Genomic DNA, 15,326 nt, shown 5'->3' with positions numbered 1-15,326 from the left:
TGGAAAGTGTGGGAAACAGATATGTGTTGTTTTAATTACCTGCCTTTATGTTGTGTGTTTCACTTATAAAAAAATAGCATTTTCCAGTACAGGAGCAGCATCAGTTGTTAATATAAACTCTAATGAAGTTGTCCTGAAACCAAACCAACCAAACAAACCAACTTTTTGTAATGCCATAGAGAAAAGGAGAAGAAACTACCAGGTAAAGGGCAAGACTTTCTAAATCTTTGTCAGTTAGACTTGTACGAGTTGTGGTCAAGTGCTCATTACTGTGGAGAATGCTACTATATGAATCATTTCCTCTCCTGCCACAGTGCAAAATGCAGCAGGCTGGATTTTAACCAGCACATAGCTCTAACTCTGGGATTGGTTCACTAGCTATCCATTTTTAGAATTCACAGTCTCACATTGTTAAATTAAAACATCAATTACAGTATGCATACTTTACTTCAACAGTCCCCATAGAACAAACCACATTTTAGCAGTTTCATTTATCCAATATAACAGTCCATATGTTATGTGTTATTATCACAACAAAAAATGGCAAGTAGAGGCACCAGTAATGTATCAAGACAAAGATGGTTCTGATCAGAGAAATGGTTGATTGCTTCTTGACAGAAATCTGAAAATATTCTATTGAGATATTTTATCCTTATTGCTCACATCTGTCATTGGTGCTGTAAAAAGCTGGTGTAATACGATAAGTGCTCTAGTGCCAAGAGGGCTTATTCCTCCCTTCACAACTTCTCAAATGCACTGACAAGTTGTCAATGACTCAGCCCGATGAGAGTGAGCGAGGAAGGTTAGCATGAATTAGCTCTCCAGTGCTAAGCTACTGTGACGCTGCAAAAGAAAAAGGATGATAAAATTAGCTGCACTCTCCTCAGATAAGCCAAGGTTACTTCAGGTCATTTACTCAAGACCTGCTTATGATTTGACTGGCAAAGATAACCTTGTTAATCTTCTGTGACTGGATAAACACTCAGTGATGGAAGGCTGAGGTTACAAACTAAGAGTTGAGCTTTTAATGGATAGTTAGGTAGCTGTTAGGGTTACTGAGAAGGTACACTCATGGCTGGAATCTTCATTAGATCTCTTTTTATAAAAGGAAGTGATTCCTTATATATAGTTATCATTTTATGAATGAAGAACATTTTGAGGCCACATCAGAAAGCTTAATATCAAAATCTTATTGTGTCCTTGATTGGTATGTTGAAGGCTGGTTAGAGAGGAATACATGATTTCTTCTTGTATAACAGTGCATATGAGGATAATTTTGGTCTATTCATCCAAAATCATCTATCCAAAACTAAATGATAAAGAAGCACCATTTCAAGTGGAGCCGACCAATACATCAGTTGGGCTGATATATCGTTGTCTGTGTATATGTCGCTCAATCAGTAACAAGGTTTCAGTATTGATTTCAGTACGTCAGATTATTTGCAAAGTTTCCTTTATATAACAAGACTACGAGTCTACAGCCACACTAGCAGCTCTGTGAGGCTGTACTTCAGTGCAGTGCTTTGAACTAAATGTTAATGTCAGCATGCTAACATGTGCACAGTGAAAATGCTAACACGCTGATGTTAAGCAGGTATAATATTTACCACCATCTTAGTTTAGCATGTTAGCATTAGCACATTTGTGAATTAGCACTACTACAAAGACACAAATGCCTGTCATTAGGATTCATCCTCTGGGAACCACGAATGGCTGTACAAAATTTTGTAATCTAATAATCTAGTACAGTAGATGGTGAGATATTTCACAGAATAAGTCAAAACTTCAACCTGCTGGTGGAACTAGATGAAAAGTCAAGGGATCACCAAAGTCATTAGGATTCTTCTTCTGGGAACCATGGATATCTGTATTTTATGGCAACCCATCCTCTAGTTGTTGAGATATTTCAGTCTGGACTAAAGAAGTAAACCGACCAACCAACTGACAGACCAACATTGCCATACATAGAGCCAATCCACTAACATGGCTCAAAAGAGCCATTATCATGAAAACGTATTGTGTCTTTAGTCAGTGCAAAAATGGTCAATACAACTCACTGACTACCCAAAGGCCACTGGAATCTTTGTTACATTCTGCCTTTGTTTTCATTGCCAACTAAGTAAAACATTAATTATGCGTAAAGCGGTTATTTTAAGTTAAATCCTGCACATAGGCATGTAGATGTCCACCGAGATATGGAAAGTACACAGGAATGCACACAAACACACACATAATATATGTATATGTAGTATACAGTAAATAAACACTGCTAGACAGTTGAACAGATGAACCTTGTTTTACTAACTGTCAGGCATCATGCAGAAGAAACTATTTAACACAAACTTAAAGGGGTAACCACTTTTAATCTCATGGAAATGGTACATTGGTGGGTGAGTACAGAGAAGTCATTATAAAGAGAAGAAAAACCAACACAACGTTGATTGACACAGAGAACAATACGTGAGAGGATGAGAACCTGACATCAGTTGCGTGGGGAAACAAGCTTTCTGTAGTTACAGATCAACGGCATGGCCCTAATATATAGATTTATTTATATAACCACATGAGGTATATGTTTGTGTCTCCTGAGCTTTAGCACTCATCATTGCTCATTTGTTTTTCTGAAGCTGGCATCTGAACCTGGCAGTTTCCCTGTCTGTCTATTTATCTCCACGACCCTCACTTTCCTCCTTTCCTATTTTTCCTCTCACTCGGTGATATCCTTTATGAGTCACCTGCAGGTATGTACTGCCGAGGACTCCAGTAATTACCCCAAAACAACTCATATCGAAAGCCATGGCAGGTTTATTTATATTTCAAACACAGGGCATATCAAAGTGCTTCACAAAAAAAGAAGAATTCAATAATCAAAATAGACTAAAAGAACGCAGATAGATAAATTGGCATAAAAATAATAAGAATAAAAGCATGAGGCAAAAAATTATACAAAATAAAGCAGTGAACATAAAAACTGTAAGACTGGATTTAAAAGTATTTACAGACTGGGCAAGTCTCCCTTTTGGTCAAAATATATTGCTCAAACTATTTATAGCAATCATACAAATCACACCATACATACCTGCATACATGCATGTAGCTGAACATGTATGTCTCACATAGTGTTGTCGTTCGTGAATGTTTCATACAAAAGAATTAATCTTTTGGGTGAACGAACTGAACTGAATCACTTCCTGAAACGATCCGTTCCCTCAGTCATTTCAGTTGAGCTCTCAGTCAGTTGCAAGCGAACGTGCAGGGATACACTCACTCACTGAGCGATTCAAGTCATTCGTTCGCAGGAGGAATGGGGTCTTTTCAAGACAGCAAATATAACGCTGATTCAGGTTGCTAACATTTAGCTGCAATGATTCATCAACATTGGTCTTGGACTGCAGTCCAGATATATGACATGGCTAACATTTAATGTTACTGCCTGCAATGCAGCGCGGGCGTGCGCACACACACACACACACACACAACGTTACTGCTTTGAACTTTACTGCTTTGAAAAGAGGACAGCTACAAGGATTTATAGAATTACATTTTTTATCCTGTACCTTTAGTGGTTGTTTATAGAGTTTATGGAGTGGTTGCATTGTTGTGTTTTATCTTCTCTCGACTTCACTACTGTAGCTCTCCTCCTTTCTGGCATAAACCAAAAGTCACTCTCTCGCCTCCAACTGCTTCAGAATGCAGCAGCTCGGCTTCTCACTGGTTTTAACAGACAACATCACATCACCCCAATCCTGGCTTCTCTCCATTGGCTCCCTGTTCGTTTTTAGAATTGATTTTAAGCTTTTACTGATCACTTTTAAAGCACGTGTGGGTCTGGCCCCAAGCTACATCATGGAAATATTAACCCCATATGAGCCAGCTCGCAGCCTTTGATCCTCAGGTGGGGCCCTTCTGGCTGCTCCTAAGTCAAGGCTTAAATCTAAAGGTGACCGCGCTTTTGCCATCAGGGCCCCTCGGCTGTGGAACGACCTGCCTAAGGAGATAAGGTTCGCAGAATCAGTGACTTCTTTTCACTCTCACTCATCTTTACAGACTTGCTTTTATGTAATGTTGTCTTCTTATTTGTCTCTTTATTGATTTTATTGTTTCCATTTGTTTCTATTTCCATTGTCATGTTTTTCATTGTTTTTATCTTGTCTTCTTGTCTTAATTTTAACTTAATTTTGTTTTCCTTTGTTTGGCATTTCTGTATGGCTTTCTGCTGTTGTATTGCCTTCTGGGTATCCTGTTTCTGCTTTGCCTTGTCTGTCAAAGCACTTTGTAAACTCTGTTTTTAAAGGTGCTAAATAAATAAAGTTATTATTATTACTGTGTTGCTTGCCTGATACCAAGTTGTGACACATTATGAGAGATGGGATAGTATCATAGAGTGCATAAACAAAATTGCAGCATCTGTACTGATTAGATTTCGAATAAATTTAAAATGAGCTAGGTTACATTTGACAGTCCCTGATTTTTTTTTTTTAAATTTCACCACCTTTCGTGGTTTACAATGCATGGTGAAACCTGCAATATGAAAAAACAGGTGGCTGAGCCTGTCTCAGATCCTTTCACTATGAGGGAAAGGTGCATGTTCAGTAATTCGTTCACTGAACGTACACAGCAAACGTGAGCCCTGAGTGATAGACAGTAGCTGAGTCACTCAAGCCCGCCTCTCTCCCTCCCTCATGTCTTGAAGTAGGAAGTAGTACCAAATAATTTATTTTAGAATTAGGTGTCATGAAAATAATAGGGTATATAAATATAAAATAATAGGCTAGGACTTTGTTATAGCAGCTTTCAGTTTGCAAACGGTATCTTTATCCAACAAAATTCTCAGCTCACTTATCTTTCACGAACGACCGTTCTCAGTTAACTAGTTTCAGTTCAGTGAGTGGGATTACGCAGTCGGAGCTCCGGTCGAGCACTGAACAATTCAGTAAACGTATCTTTTGAACGTATCTTTTTAATGAACGAATTCTACTGCTTTAGTACAGTGAAAAGAACTGCTTTGCCCATCACTAGTCTGACATGCATACAAATATACAAATGCTAAACAAATCTTTATCAAACTGACCTGAATCTCCAGCTTTTATTAAGGAGACAAGCACTTTGGAATCAGAAATGAGACAATAAATCCCTCTCAAGAGCTGCACAAACTAATCAAAACCCAAACAAAGACCCAGGTCTGAACAAAAATAACACAGTCATGTGGCACCTAGAAGTTATCCCCTGGTGTGACAGCAAACAGCAGAGTGCAACCAAAATCAGCATCATGTCAGGCAATTAGTGAGGGAAACCAAACTATCTCTGTAATCTGGTTTACCCCAGCACGATCACTGGGGGATGCTGAGGTCAAACCCCCAATTAATTTGAGCACAACCCAGAATTCAGTGTATGTGAAGGCCAGGGGCTGTGTGTGTGCTTGACTGACACATTATCACAATGTTTAAAATATGGGATGGAATGCATATTGCGCTTGTGTAAGGACATGAGTGAAATTATACTCATACAGGTGCACTGTGCTAATTATTATTAAAACACAGATCAAAGTTATGTATTTATGTATACAATTGCGGGAGGGATTCTCTAAATATACAGATATTAATATCAAAATTGACAAAACAATGCCTTACTCTTTTAACAGGAAAAACAGCAGGCCACTAATGGGTTACTGTGAGTGAGGAGAATGAGAAAGGAAACACAAACCTTAAAAATGTTCACACATCAAAGAGTACCACCCACCTTTTCTAATGCAGAGAAAAGATTTTGTTCATCTTGATTATCTGAAGATCTATCTGAGCATATGTAAAACTTTTTATATTTAGATTTTGTTTTAGCTACCTACTGTAATAAAATGTAAAAAAGTGAAACTAAATGTTAGAAGCTGACAACATGTAATTTATCAAATTCTCCACCTGCATTGCACATGTAACACAGATGACATTATGCAGTATTCACAGACAGTATCTAAGTGAATCTATTAATCTCAAAGCACAATGTGTGTGTTTGTGGGTGTGCGTACGTATGTGTGTGTGTGTGAAAGAGAGAGGGAGAGATGATTACAGAGACACTGTGAGTAGATTTAACAAGTAAATTGAACACAGAGGTGGGCCTCCTCTCTGCGTGTTCTTGTGTCCCCTAATTTAATTTTTTCACTCGGTTCCCTGGCGGGGGCCTTGCATCTCAATGAGGCTCTGTCCGGCTGGGAAGTGGTCTCACTACTAATAAAGAACAATTCTCTCACGCTATTAGGAAACTGGCAGGAGAGGAGGGGGGCAGCAGTGGCAAATGTTATCACGAAAAGTGTGCGTGGTGGTGTTCTTTAAAGAAGGATGAAGTAGTGTTGGTGTTTCCAAATAAGCTATATCCTGACACCACTGAGAAACACACTAAAAGTGGTCAAATACACACATATACTATCCACACAGAAACAAAATAACACTCTTATAGAACTTATAGTGCGCTGTAAATCAAGATAATGAGCAGCATTCTACATAAAGCAATATTCTTCAATATTACAAGAAATTATTATACATTTCTTGTTGGGTTAAACCTGATTTTGACTTATAACTTTAGTTGTAACTTAAGTAAGATGTGAAGATTGATACCCATATCTGTATGCTAATTATGAAGCTACAGCCAGGAGATGGTTAGCTTAGCTTGGCATAAACACTGGAAGCACTGGAAACTGAAACCACACAGGGAGACTCTCGAGGAACCATTAAGATATGTAAGATATGCAAATTGAGAGTCACATGACTTTTTGGGAGACTTGCTAACTATGCTAATGTTACTTGTACTGTAAGAAGGTGATCAGTGCTCATTCACAGTACAGTGACTAAGCTGAAACAATCAGAAAGGAGGGGGAAAAAAACTGAAATATGTATATTTGTAAAATACACTTAGGTCAACAGCTATGACGTGCAAAGCGAGGGTCAGGTGACTGACGCGGTGGTTGAGCTAGTACTAGTGCTAGATCACCTAATCACCTTCTTACAGTATAAGCATTAGCATAGTTAGCAAGGCTACCGATAAGTAGCCTACAGCTGCCTGTGTCTGTCTCCATCTGTCATGTGACCCTTGCCTTGCACACTGTAGCGGCTCCTCGATAGCCCCCCTTCTTCGCCAGTAGGTGCAGTAACTTCCGGAACTAAGAAACATGAATTATATTATTTTCCATATTAAGAGAGGAACTAAATGTCATCTTATCATTATTAGATGGCAGTAGTACACAAACAAAAACACAGAGCTTCTCTTAATGTTAATACAGTGACAGCTGAGGTAAACAGACCCAGACACATCTTGCAAACTGTACAGACTTGCATATCTGATCGGAAACCAAAAACAGATCTGGATTCACTCACTACAAACAAAACTGATAGGCCGTCAGATTTCTGGAAATCTGCAATCAACCTCAGTCATCAAGAAACTCTGACCTCACAAATTTGTATTATAATCTGAATTACTGAAGGTAAACCTACAACAGGCTTTTATCTATCATCCAGCTCTCCACATTGTCTGCTGTGGGTTTGACAGGGACCATTTCTCTCTGCCAGGTTCCCAGGTCTATGCTCTGCTACAGCTCTCACCCTTATGATTGAGCAGCTGACAGCTTGACCTCTGCTTTACAGAGACACATCTTTTGACTGCGACCATTTTCTCACCATTATGTTTAGCAATGGGCTTGTGCCTGCCAGAGACAGGGGGCTAGTTGCTGAGGCTATCATTCATAGTAGAGAGGAGGAAAGGATTAAGGGCACTGAGAAAGAGCAGGAGAGAGAGGGGTCTGCATCTTAATTCAGGCCTGAGTGTGGAACAGCCTTGTTATGAGGTGGCTCAGAGGAGAGGGAGGAAGACGCAGCGGCTGGCTGGGTTGGTAGGTGGCTGTTGGGGGGCAGGATAAGGGTGAAGAAAAAAAGGTAGATACAAAAAAAAATTTGAGAAAAAAATGAGGATAAGAAGAGTAGAAGAAAGAAATAAAGAATGCGAGAACAGTACACAAAAGCTCTTTTTAATACTGCCAGTACTGTAAACATTACAGTGTTACATGTTATTTTAATTCAGCCATTACTGTATTGACTATGACTATGATTTTGGTACCAAGAAAGACTTAATTTATTCCAATACCAACCATTGATGCCATTTCATTTTGTTATCACCTCTCTTTTTACTCTCAAAATAAGTTTTAAAGACTTTATTGTCAGAGTTGGAGCACATATTGTAAATTTCTCCACGATTGAATGATTTGCATAAACAAATCTAAATCATCATTTATTTGTCTCCAGTTCCATCTACTTTACAAAACATTTGCGATCTAAAATTCATTAGTCAATATTTCAAAAACATGGATGATTCAGATGATTTTGTCCTTGAAAACATTATTTCCTGACTAAAAACCACAATCTCTACTGCACTTCACTTTTATTCCAGCATTAAGTAGAACAAGGAATCTGTTTTTGGCATTTTTACCATTATTGTGACAGTTGATAGTGCAGAGGCAGATGAAATGAGGGGAGAGAAAGATGGGGTATGACATGCGACAAAGATCCATGGCCAGATTCAAACACAGGATGTTGCAGTCAAGTTGAATGCGCTGTAACCATTCCAAAACATATAATCAAAGCTCAATAGTTGAATCAAATGTGTCACACTAAGTTTAAACAACATAAAGTAGCAGAGTTTCTCCAATCTTCTAGCCAATGAAAGCTAGGGCAGTACAAACAAATATGACAGGATTATGCCTGAATAAATGAGTTTGGTTTAAAAAAAAAAGTCTGTCCCATTTGGCTGATGGGACTAGGAAATCATTTCATTCAGACAGAGAAAAACAGTTCTTATAGAAAATAATTCTTAGCTCATACACACACACACAGTGTGTCACACACACAGACATATACATGCAGACACACAAACATAAACTTAACATGAATCCATCATAACAGCATTTCACACTCCATTAGCCTCCTGTTGGCTCTCACACTCTGTTAGGTTACTGTTAGTTAATCACCTCAAAGAAAACAGATCTTCTCTCAGCCAAAGCAGCTGAGAAAGAAAAGATCTCCTGATGGTCACTTTACTGACAAAGGCAAAATAATTGCTGTTGCACACAGGAAATGAATCCAGGAACCTACGTAACAAAAACGTGTTAATCTCTGCTGGGTATTTGCTCTGTCGCTTTAAGCTGATGGATGGCACTTGTTTACACAAATAATGTAACCACAGGACACACACATTTTAATAATTTTTCCATTTACTGAGTCTGGATGCTTCCATCGAGTTCATAGACTGTATAAAAGAAGTGGACGCAGCCATGATATTGCCATCTTGTTTTTTTTTTGGAGCCAGAAATGACCATATTTGGAAGAGAGTGTGAAGCTGGGGAGGGATGCTGGGGTAGTAACTTGTCAATCACAAGGTAGCCACGCCCTAAAGCATACCCCACTCTATCATCCATTTTACTCTAAATGGGACCATAATTTACAAAATGAACATCATGTTGGATTGAAGAAGACTTGAAACTGGTGATTAAGACAATAAACTCATTAGGAAAATATTTACTGAGGTAATAAATCAAGTGAGAAGTAGGGTAATTTTTTCATAGACTTCTATATTAGATTTTTTTGCTTAGTACTTCTATTCCTGTGTGCACTGACGTGATAGTGAGCTGCTGTAACGAGACTTTCCCCTCGGGGATCAATAAAGTATTTCTGATTCTGATACAATTGTACTTTTTGCAACCAGTTGAGTGGCCTGCTGGCCATTAAAAAGAATGCAGGTTTCAGCACTTCCACATTGGCCTCACTTTTCAGACCCGTCCATTTCTTTTATGGAGTCTATAATCGAGATATTACGGTGACAAGAGGGGACGTTAATGGTCAGTCAGTCACTGCTGGTCCAGTGACCACTAGAGATTTCCCTAAGCAATCCAAACTTTAACTTCATCAAACACAAAATTCACACACACGGCATTGAAATGATAACCTGAGAATCATTTTAATGTCTCTCAGGTATACCTTTTGTTGACCTCAGGTGGGTGTTTTGCAGAACTTTATATGGTCATTAGCAGAACTTTAGAAAAGTGCATAATTATCCTTGTTGTTCTAGAGAGTTTAAGCTTTGCAGAATAGAAAATGTGGAGAGCCTCCAGTGTGAAGAATCTCCTTTAGTGGATGCTTATTTGAATGCATGACATTTCAAACAGGCAGCAGATAAACATTTTGAGAATCAGTATGCAAACTTTGTACATAGTGCATTTATTTTTTAACATGTCTGACCAAGATCCTCATATGGTATTGCATCATCTGACATTTTCATGTACTGATTAGCATTAGCGCACTTTGCTTTTCAAACTAAATATTATCATGTCTAGAATTCTGACTCAAATTCAGCATTATCAAGACGGCTGCCTATGTTTCCAAGAGGTAGTATCACATTACGATGTGCAGTGTGAAGTAAGGGTGTGGTGGTCAGAATTGACAATGTGTTTAGCTTTGACACCAGAGGCCCAAGTTTGTATACTGTCTCATACCAACAGCCAAATGTCAGCAATGTAACAATCTTTCCCTTCTTTACTTGATGTTTTAGTTGCCTGGACTTAACCATATTTGCCAATTGCCATCATGCACAAACACCACAGGAGTAATCAATGGTAAAACACTGCCAGTGAATGTTCATAAATATCACTAATAATCCACAATTTTGCAGAATCCTTCTGTTTGATAAGTGGGTTGTAATTCCTCCCTAAATCCTTGACTTGTAGGTGAACAAAACAGATTATTTTTACAGTGTTAACGAGTGTTTCCTAGCGTCATACCAACCATAGTAGCACGACTTGTGTGCAGAATTACAAAAGCCACGGTGGTAAAGCTCCCCGTTGCCAGCCTGAACCTATGCCAACCCTAGTATCCCAGTGCAGCATGCGATTAGCTGCAGGGCAGGTGAAAAGAGGGTTTGGCACCCATTCCTGAGCCTGCCGCCTCCGGGTAAGTGAGACATAAGGTTTAATTAGAGTGGATAGTCTTGGGTTTTGGACACGTAGAGCAGGCTTTAATTTATGTCAAAATCATCTTACTTCATGTCAGATATACCCACACTACACTGCTTTGATTTCAAGGGGGGAAAGTGGAGGTCTTGAGGTTGAGGCGTGCACAACCTCTTTTCAGGGTGCTTGGTTTTAAGTAAAGATAGAATCAGCTAGTTTGTGCATATGACAGTTGAATGTCTGACAGTTGAGAGAAAAGCAAAACAAGAAGAAACAACTGCAGCAGTGACACTGATTTGATAATTTTCTAAAATTACACACAGTTTTGTGACTGTTAGTGTTACATTCAGTAATCAGCAGATGGGTGTGAATTGTGCCACGACTTAATTTGAATGACAAACATTGCTTTCATTCAGTTCCATTATCCTTCATGGAAATCACTGCATCTTCCTAAACAAATTACTGATAGGGATTTTGCTTAGCATAATCCAGATTACTGACAATACTCTTCTTGATTTTCTTGCATCTCAACTAGCTTATAATAAGGAAAGTTTTCTTGTTTTCCGATGTACAATACGACTGCAAACAACTCTTTGCCAAACAAAGAGCAAAAAAAAGTATAATTTTAGACATCTTCACTGGGTAAATGATTCAGTTTTGACATTGCTGGTTATACCTGCCAACTGCTACGGAAGGTAAATAAACAAGTGTGATGTCTTATTTTTGCTCTCAAAACAGGTACACACTCTTCATCCAAAACAACCTGTAACAATATTGTAAATAGGTGCGAAGCTGTGATCTATTTCTAAAAAGCTTGAACAAGTCGAAAAAGGACAGAGATATGAAAGATTTGGTTTCTTCTGCAGAAACAGTTTCCAACTGGGGGGAATGACGACATCTTATCTCTCTAGTGAGGCCGTTTTTAAATATAGACTTCAGCTACTTTATCTGTTTCTGCAGCTTCAGAGTCTGTTGATACACTATCATAGACTTCCTTTTATGTTTTCATCCTTAAACTTCAGCACCGGCGACATCAACTTTTTGTCTTTAACCTTTTCTATAAGACGCCAACAGTATACCTCATATTTACTGCAGAAACATTAAAGCAGCCACTTAAATATTAATTATGACTGAGCCCACACACAAAAAGTAACACCATGGTGAACTCTCTGCAGAAATGCAAGAAGGAAAAGATTTTTTTCCCATTTCCCCATATTGCCTTCATCCCTTCATTGATGCAATACAGTGTAATCTAGCCCCCCTGACTGAGCAGTGGAATACACACCTCCGACTTTGCAGATATTTAATACAGGACTGCTCTATACATTATAAATGGCCCTCTGCAATATACCGCGCTTCTAAAACGAAGCCACTGCGTAAATAGAGAAAATAGAAATAACCTGCCTTTGGAATACCGCCAAGTTCTATTCTAGTGCCTTTACTTTCTGTCCATACAATACGTCACATGAAATGCCGGCATTTCTAACATAACTTATTAAATAAACAGATAACCTTGTTGTAAGGTCAAAGAGGTCATCATTTACAGTACACAATAACAAATCAACTCAAGAAGTGCAGAATGTCAACAAATGAACTAAAGAAAATAAACAATCAAATAGTGACACAAGACGATGCATATGAAAGGTAAGTGCAAAGATCACAGATTTGATCAAACAATATCCAACATGGCCATGGGCTGGTATGCTTCTTTGTGTGTGTGTGTGTGTGTGTGCGCATGTGCGTGTGTGACAGAGACAAGTGGAGAGGGCAGAGTGCCGCTGAGAGTGATGAGATGCGATGAGACATAGCTTGAGTGAGTGTATACTAGCAGGAGGGAGAGAGAGGGAGAGTGTGTGAAAGTGGATGAGAGAGCGAAAGAACAAGAGAGGGAAGATGGACATAAATGGCTATGAGTTAGCATAGCCTACTAGTATTTTTGGCTTTTTTTTTTTGCAGTTGAAGCAAATTGAGGCCACTAACGCAGCAGTTAGGCTGCTTTTCAGTCCACTCAAAAAGCTGCGCTAAAAGGGTAGCTAAATCCATTGTGAATTTGATGGAATGAAAGACACTGCAGCCTACCAAAGGATCCAAGCATGTTGTAGTACATCGAGCGATTACAACTTGTTTCATGCCATCTATACAGTAGAGCCACACTGGAGTTAATTGATTAAACTGTTAGGGAAAAACACTATTGATTTATCTTGATTAGTATCTCTGGCTGAGCACAGCTGGACCTGTCCGTTAATCGTTATTCATACTACTCAGCATATGTTTATCACAGTTTTTTCTGATACATCTTCTCTATCCTCAGTAGCTGAGCTAGCTGGCCCTGCTCAGCCATGCTGTGGGAAAGTGACTGCTGAGTGGACAGCGCTGCATGGGTGATTCATTTGAGTTTGTGGAGTAACTGACCTTGTAAATGTGGGACTGGGAGTCTGAGCTAAATCATCATCTCTGAAAGCAGGCAAAATGTTAGGATGCTCCAGTGGCCGCATGGCATGCCATTTCTCATTTTCTATTACTTGAAAGTCCCCCAAATGTATCATTATTTGCAGAAGACTAACCTTCCACTAAATATAACGTTTTTCATCCTCCATAAAACACATGGCAGTTCTGGTTGTCACAGTTCTCAGTGCAACAAACAGAGTGAAGAAAAACCTACTTTATTCATTTCTCTTAAGAGTGTTTTTAACCAATAAAATGATGCTTCTTGACATTGAACATTAAAGAGAGACAGACATAACATGTTTCTCCAGTTTTCTCAGGGCCACCTGACATTGTGGTGGAGAGCAAGCCTCTATTTCCCAAATCTCGCCAAATTATTTTTGATGGACAATGTGCGACATACAGCTTAATACACTTTGATGATGTCTCTTATTATCTTGATTTGAAGAAATTTAAGGAGTTATTTTTATTTATATATAATCTCAATAAAAAAATTGGTCTTTGTGTGTCTAGTGAGACCATATGAGCAAAAATAAACTAAATATGGTAAACTCAAGACACCGCATCACCTATGTTTTATCTTTTATTGTGGCACAATAGCTTTCAAACTCTTATATGACTACGTTCTCCTCCTAAATGCTCTCTTTCATTTAGCCTATAGACACAGGCAGGGAACTAATGCTAATATTCTGTGATTAACATGTTTTTCACCCAACCTGATAAGTCACAATGTCAACTGGCCAATACCACTCAAGACTTCAAACCTCCATTTCGCATTTCTTTACCTGTCAGAAATTATATTGCTGAGGAAAACTGTGGAGGAGGAGCTGCATCATTTCAGACACACATCACAACATCACACAAGACAAGATCGCCCACTGTTGTTTTGATTAACCACATAGACACCGGCTGTTACGCCTGTGTCCTGTGAGAGTGCCTGTGACATTTTCAAGAAACAACCTATATAGCCTGTATGTCTTTTAAACCCGCAAAGGCGCAGTGTAAATACTGACTCCAAAACAGCGTTTGTATCAGCATGAGTCACCTTCCCACCCACTTTAGACGAAATATTCACTCCTGTCTAACATATTTGACTTAATATGTAAAACACACAAGCATTCAGTGGGCGATACGTAGGCTGCTAGACACAAACATTAACCAGCAATTCAACAGTTTTGGTCTTTGTGGAGCCGTTTTACCTTCGGGTGAGAGGGCGCCTCTTGAAAATTGGAGAAGACGACTTTGAAGATTTATCCGTGTTTTGTCCGTAACTTCCCGAGCAGGGCATCTGTTTTTGAAGACGTGTTGACAGAAAAGAAGAGGAGGAAGAAGAAGCAAACACTAGCAAGCGTCACTGATAAAGAGCAGCGTTTTCCGTTGAAAACCGGGATTTGTCGCCTTATTTCTCCGGTGAGTTTGTGTGTCTCCGGCGGGGAGAAAAGCAAGAGCACCGGTCCACGGCGGTCTCCATTACCGAGCTTTATATTCACCTTAACGTTTAGAGACGGCAGACAGACACATAAACTGGCAGACAGACAGGCAGAGAGGCAGACAGATAGGTAGGGCTGCCTCTGTCTGTCACGCCGTCAGCCGAGCCGGCATAGATACTGAGATACTGCTGCAGCCAACCAACAAACTCCAGAGAGAGAGCGAGAGAGAGAGAGACACGCACATATGCACACGCACACAGACAGACAATGGCAAATCACAAGTGAAGGGCTTCAGTGTATTTAGGCTACCAATCATTCATTTGTAGTTATTTGTATCCACTTGTATTAAGGCGATTTCATTTAAAGAACACGTGTTTTAGCCGTGTGTTTTGTTTCCGAAATGTGGTTGTACTTTGTCTGTTCTTTCAGGCAGCCATTGGCTTCCATTCATTTCTGTTTGATATGAAAATCTA

At 39.2% G+C, this 15,326-nt stretch overlaps 1 protein-coding gene across 5 annotated transcripts in view; it reads right to left on the bottom strand.

Annotated features, from left to right (window-relative positions):
* Positions 1–15,101, bottom strand: part of dlgap4b (discs, large (Drosophila) homolog-associated protein 4b) — a 114,652-nt gene extending 99,551 nt beyond the window's left edge. For 3 of the 5 annotated variants that reach the window (XM_044180720.1, XM_044180711.1, XM_044180730.1), the window contains exon 1: positions 14,623–15,096. The gene's annotated coding sequence lies outside the window, so the exon portion shown is untranslated. Of the gene's footprint in view, positions 1–14,622 lie in introns of all 5 variants that reach the window. The other 2 variants (XM_044180747.1, XM_044180738.1) reach the window with 2 other exon arrangements.
* Positions 15,102–15,326: the final 225 nt, after the last annotated feature.

Source organism: Siniperca chuatsi, linkage group LG2 (assembly GCF_020085105.1).
Source record: "Siniperca chuatsi isolate FFG_IHB_CAS linkage group LG2, ASM2008510v1, whole genome shotgun sequence".
In the NCBI taxonomy this organism is placed as follows: Eukaryota; Metazoa; Chordata; class Actinopteri; order Centrarchiformes; family Sinipercidae; genus Siniperca; species Siniperca chuatsi.
Note: the sequence above shows the minus strand (reverse complement) of the source record. Positions and strands in the feature narration are given on the sequence as shown.